This window comes from Lotus japonicus, chromosome 3, assembly GCF_012489685.1.
Source record: "Lotus japonicus ecotype B-129 chromosome 3, LjGifu_v1.2".
In the NCBI taxonomy this organism is placed as follows: domain Eukaryota; kingdom Viridiplantae; phylum Streptophyta; class Magnoliopsida; order Fabales; family Fabaceae; genus Lotus; species Lotus japonicus.
In genome coordinates this window covers 38,033,763-38,040,170 of record NC_080043.1, presented here as the reverse complement: position 1 = coordinate 38,040,170, position 6,408 = coordinate 38,033,763, and the positions used below count along the sequence as shown (strand labels likewise).

The 6,408-nt window shown below is 39.3% G+C and overlaps 1 long non-coding RNA gene across 1 annotated transcript; it reads left to right on the top strand.

The window, feature by feature from the left end:
• Positions 1–3,003: 3,003 nt before the first annotated feature.
• Positions 3,004–5,812, top strand: LOC130742718 (uncharacterized). Its single transcript, XR_009021251.1, has 3 exons — positions 3,004–3,411; positions 4,201–4,239; positions 5,393–5,812. It is a non-coding gene; the product is annotated as an uncharacterized LOC130742718 (long non-coding RNA).
• Positions 5,813–6,408: the final 596 nt, after the last annotated feature.

Sequence of the window (6,408 nt, the reverse complement as noted above, 5' to 3'; positions counted from 1 at the left end):
AGCGATTAAGTTCTCATTTCTCTTTGTTCAAGGCTCTACTAAGTCAACCTAGAGTCTTAACAATTATAACTTCGAATAATGAAACATAAACGACAGAAATAATCACAGCACCAAAGGAATTACAGCTAGGTGAACGACCTTTTGGCAATATCCAAGTTAGGCAACATATAAGCTATACCAAAACACATAGTCGTATTCTCATGTATACGAATACTTAAATCATGGCAAACTCATCAATCAAGTTATCACATAAACGGGTGCATGAATCGAAAGAAAGAAAACTCGCCGACAACCACAAAAGTGGCTCGGCCGAACCCTAAAGGGCTCAAGGGTTTTCAAAACTCTTCCCTTCTTCCATTCCAACTGTACAAGCCAATGTCCAGCCAACAATATCAAGTATATTATCTCAAAAATCCAGAACTGAACATACATCATCTTTCATGCTAAATCATGTGAAAATCTAGTCAAAATCTAGTGAAAAATCATGGAATTCATACCTATGACATGGGGTCATTTGATAAGCATTAACATATTGATCATATCATTATACAAGCATCCCGAATTTGGTACAAATTCCAGTAGCAATCAGCCATAATCAATAGCATCAAAAACTAAAGAAAAATCCACCAAAACCCTTGTTTTGGGTGTAGCCGAGAGCACCATATGCTCTAGGCTTCTCTCTTTTTCTTTTAAAACGTTTTGGCCATTCTCTAGGCCAACATACAGCAGCAAACTCATCATGCTAATCATCATCATATTCAGCCCTTGACATACAATACAATACATAATTTGTTCTAGGCAAAAATATGGCAAAATAGTCGAGTTTGGCAACAATGGCAAGTAAGCATGACATCAAACTTTGATCATGCTTGTGGCTGCACATATCAAACTCCTAAAGCATGTGTTCTACCCTCATCCATCATACATCATGAACCAAACCCAACTTAGATCATAGACATGCTAATCAAGAAAACCTTCATCATGTAGAAACCTAGACTCTACCCACTAGATCCACCCCTTACCTTAGTTGTTGGGTTTGAAAAGATGAAAGAATGGTGATGGAAGTGATGAATGGAGAAGCCCTCTCCTTGCTGCACCTTCAGCATTGACTTGATCTTCTCCTTTCTCTCTTGCTTTCACTCCTTCTTCTTCCTCTTCTCCTCTCCTTTTCCGCCGCCCCTCTCTCACTCTCTCACTCTTTCTTTCTTTTCTGAAGTGTGTGGAAATATGAAGGTATCTGTTTGGGTTTCTCACTCAGCTCCTTTTTGTCTCTCAAAAGGTTGAAAACTCTCCCCCTTTTACCCCTATACCCGCGGCCACACTATGCCAAGCAAGAGCCTTCAAAATTTCACCAATTTGAAAGGAGTCCAAGCATTTATGGCTCATCATTTGCCTATAACTTCCTTGTCCCAAAACTGATCAGCACTTAACTAAGAGACATAACTCCCAAATTTCCCCTTAATTCATGCAATCCTAGTAAAAAACAAATCTTCTTTCTCCTCCTCTTCACATACTCGAGTATGGCCCTCCTTCTTGGCCCTCAAGCAACCCAAAATTACTTATCTTGGAGTCCTTGACCTTACACATAATCATTTCCTAACCCCCGAATATTATCACTTCAATATTAATAATATTATACACTCCAATGCATCAAGGAAAATTCACAATTCACAAGCAAGACACATTTTATCATTTATTCTAAAATAAATAATTTTATTCATCAAAGTAGGGTCTTACACCAAAGGTTGAGGTGAAGGAGGGGGAACTTCCACCACTACAAGGAGAGCCTTGGAACTTGAAGAACCCAAATGAAGACAAGTTGAAGACCCAGAGCTTCTTTAGACTGCTAGTAGACCAGTACTTCCAAGAGAAGGGACAAATCTACCAAAGTCTAAGGGACCATATGCTGAGGGAGTTCACCGACGAGCCACTACCAGATGACGACTACACTTCCGATGAAGAGGAAGACGAGAAAGAGGAAGAGGCCAAGGATAGGGTTGGGTTGAGAGTCATTCATTTTTCTTTTTGGGTTGAGAGTACCGAGTTTTGGAAGCATTGAACCATTACTTTATTTTTCGTTTGGATATTTTGAATTGATGTAATTTACTTTGATTCCAGACATATATTTCATACTATTTCAGTTGGTCAATTGGAAGGTTTTGCGATGTCGTTTATTTTCCCGCCTTTTGAAAAGGTTGAGTTTCAAGAGTTTCGTAAAATTGAACGTTTGTCATTAACTAATGATAATTGAATCGATGAAAATTCTTTATAAAACTTGTGACGTTTGGTTACTGTGTGACACTTGAGAAATCGGGGCGTTACACTATTCATTCTAGGAAACTGACCCCTAAATACCTTTATCCTTGTCAAATTCTAGATCGAATCGGCTCTGTAGCCTATCTTATTTCTCTACCTCTTCATTATCAAACCTCCATGCCGTTCTCATGTGTCACAATTGAAGAAATGTTAGCCTAACTCGTCACGTGTAATCAAGCCCAACAATATTGAGTTTAAAGAGAACCCCACTCAACTAATGGAGATTCTTGGAAAAGAGAGAAAAGCAACACCGTAGAAGGAAAGTTTCACTAATAAAGCTAGCTCGGAACAAGAACGATGATTAAGATGTAACTCGGAGATTAGAAGAGAACGTGAATAAGTAGTGTTCTTCACTCTTCGATAACTTTTTGGTAGAGAATTTCGGGGGCGAAATTCCTAAAAGGACGGATGAATGTCACATCCTGCTCTAAGACTTGCTAGCTTAGATTATAGAAGTAATATTGTATTTTGATTAATTATATGAAAATAGAAATGTATTCTTTTTAGATAGTCCAGATTTTAATAATAATATTTTAATACTTAGGTCCTTGCTTTTATAATAGAGACTTCTTTAGGATTAAAGTATGGAAGTATGACTTTTAAGGGTCCAAAATCATAATTCCCATGCTTTAAACCTCTATATAAGGGCAGGTGTGGGGCTGAATTCATCACACTTAATCAGAAACACTTTCCTTCCATCTCAAGCCTGATCATACCTCTCTTTTCTCTCACGCTCTCCGTCTCTCACGGCCTCACTTTCTCTCCCTCAAACCTCTCAATTTTCTCACCCAAAACCTGAAACAACTCGTCCATGTTGCCTCTGGTACCTTAAACATATGGTCTGGGCAAGAATATCACTGAAACCTGAACCAAAACGCCATGTTCAATGCCCTGTACGAACTCTGGCGAACATCTTGAACCTGTAACTGCCTCTTTCTCTCAGCTTGTGAAGACCCAGCTTGCAAAACCACCACTATCGAGTTCTTGAGGCCGAGACGAAGCCGTCCCAGTACCCATATCCACCCGCCGCCGCGCCTGCCGCCGCCTGCCACCATCTTCTCCGGCGAGCTTCGCCAGAGAAAGTTCCAGAACTCTGTAAAAATAGCACCTTCCGACTCTATTCTGAGTTCTCAGTTCGAATATCACGTTTGTTTCATAAAATTCAAAGTTTTTCATCATGAACTGGGAGCTTTAATAATTTTCGGTTATTGCTCTCTAGCATGCTCTTTTCTTCATGATCAAGAGGTTCTGGACCATCCTCTTCGTCCCTGGACATCTACTTATCATGAAAAAGAGGGATGAACACAAGTTCATCAACCTCTTGTCTCCTCCTTCTCGACAAGAGAGAAGAGGAGCACGAACCAGAGGCTTTAAAACTCTGGTAGCTTCACTTTGACAGCCCTGAATGACCATATTTTTCCTCTGGTGTTGTTAGTTTGTGAAATGAAAAAGAGGGATGAACACAAGTTCATCAACCTCTTGTCTCCTCCTTCTCGACAAGAGAGAAGAGGAGCACGAACCAGAGGCTTTAAAACTCTGGTAGCTTCACTTTGACAGCCCTGAATGACCATATTTTTCCTCTGGTGTTGTTAGTTTGTGAAAGATGATGAATTAGCAAGGTTAATCAAGTTTAAAATTGGTTAATTTTGACTTAAAAAGGCTTAACTTGATAATATGGTCTATGAGATGAAGTTGGACAGATTTAGATTGAGTTAATGAGACATTATTTGGGGTTAAGAATACTGATTATGAGACTTGGTTAATTGATTATGCTAAGAACTTGATGACTAACCTTTAATAACCTATAAAATTAAAGGACTTAATTTGGACTTAAACTTGAACATGAACCTAAAGTGTCTGTGATTGTGATTTGTATAATTGCAGATCAGGAGAATCGACCTTTGGCTTTTCTCTCAAGCATAGGTAAGGGGGGATACAACCTGCGAGGCTATGAATGAATATATAAGATTTTCTGACAGGAGGATTGCTTCTAATCATATTTGATTGTGAAAGTTGTTTGGCTATTGGATTGTTCTTTGTTTTGTGAATTTGGACAGGTTGTGTACAGGTTTATCTATGTTGTTGTGTGCTGCATTAGACAGGTGCAGGTTATAATCTGAAGATTCAGATTGGCAATGAAGGAGATATAATGACAGGTCCTTGAAGGCATTAATTGACAGGAACCAGGGAATGATTATTCAGTGATCAACAGGGCAATGAAGATCTTTTTGAAGAAGAGCTTTTGCATATAGGCAAATGAATTTAGAATCTAATTAGGTGGAAATGGACTTAGATAATTGCATGAACTGTTTATGCATATAACTGTGATTTCTGCTGTCAATCACTGAATAACAAGTATTCCAGGTTATGGTTTGAGTGAGGATTTATGGATGCCTTCAAGAAGATTACTCAGAGTTGAGTAATGTGAGCCTTGTGTGGTCCTGAGGAGTATGGGGGAGATGATTGATGAATACTGTATTATATGCTTGCATGCATCATTGTTTTATGGAGGGGGAATAAGGAGTAGGAACGTGCGACAACTTCCACAAAGCCCCCGGAGTGCACCCGACGTGGATGCCCGAGATACCTGAGGTGCAACTTCAGAGATGAGGTGACCTGGGGATGAACCAGTGGTGCCACTCAACACTAGTGCGTTGATTTTGGGTACCCCGTGTTCCGGCTAGTGGAGTGGGAAGGCCATGAGAGGCTGTGTCATCCCGACTGTAAACTGAAATGGTATTCATGACTCGGTAAAGAAAGTGGACCAGAGTTGGTGCCTATGTTCCCGAGTGACGTTCCGAAGTGAGATAGCTTTGTGTAGCCAATGGGCCCAGTATACATATGAGATATTTATTGGATGTCGTGGTGGCATGCATTACATAACTGCATAGTTATTTTACTTTATTGATTTATAGCTGTGTTTGCAGGTCTTAACTGTTCGTTGATTGCTTACTGTGTGAATATGGTTGATTGATTGCTATTTGAATATGATTGATTGCCTAACTTCTGACTGACTAACTTATATATTTATTTATGTCTGAGTTGTTCTGTATCTCACCCTTACACCTTTTTTTAGATGTCGACGCCTTACCCGACCAGGATGGACCTTCCAGTACGGACTATCGTTGAAGTGTTCGTGAGTCCCGATGGATGGAGTGTAACATTGGCAGCTAGTACGATTCAGCTGAGAGGAGATGGACCAGGAGTAGGACTGACACGACCATGACCAACCCACTGACACAACCATGACCAACCCAATGACACGACCATGACCAACCCTCTTCTAGATGACTCTATACCTGTTAATGATTCCCCATCCATTTTATCCTTGACCAGACTTGATGTTACCCCCTTTATGTATAAAATGAAGTGAAGACGTATCACTTGCTACTATGGGAGGTTCCCTGTAATATAGCTCAATCCTTATGATGTATGATATCGAATAAATAAGCGAGTGATGTAATATAAGTGAGTGTTTCTCAAACTATGACGCTATTCCCACTTACGCTACTATTTCTGCTACGCTTATTTCTTTTAGCGTCTTGAGAAAGAAAAGATAAGTCATGATGAGGTATAGATGAGTGCTAGGAAAGAAAAAGAAAAAGAAAGAAAAAAAATGGTGCAACAAAAGCATTAGTGTAGAGAAGTGACATGTATTAACGTGGGTAACCTCTAAGCAATGTGCTTAGTGTGGCCCACAATCCCTGTGGAGACGACTTAACCTGATACTATACTACGATTAAGTCTTGAAAAAGATTTAATAATAGTTAGCTGAGGACCCTTCTTTTCATCAAAATCCCTTTCATCAGTAAGCTATCAATTTGAACAATAGAGCATGTATACAAGCTAATTGAAACCAAAATTGTAGTTAAACCAACCTATAACTCAAAAGCTCAAGATTGAGGGTTGAATGGGTTGAGGAAAAAGAGCAAGTGTAACACCCCGATTTCGGTAGCGTCACTTTAGTAACAAAAAAGAAACTTAAAGCGGAAAAACGTGAATATTTTTTTTCGATAATGTGAACAAAAACTGAAAGAAATAAAGTCAACAATAAAAGATAACAGAACTAATATACAATAATATTTACAGCCC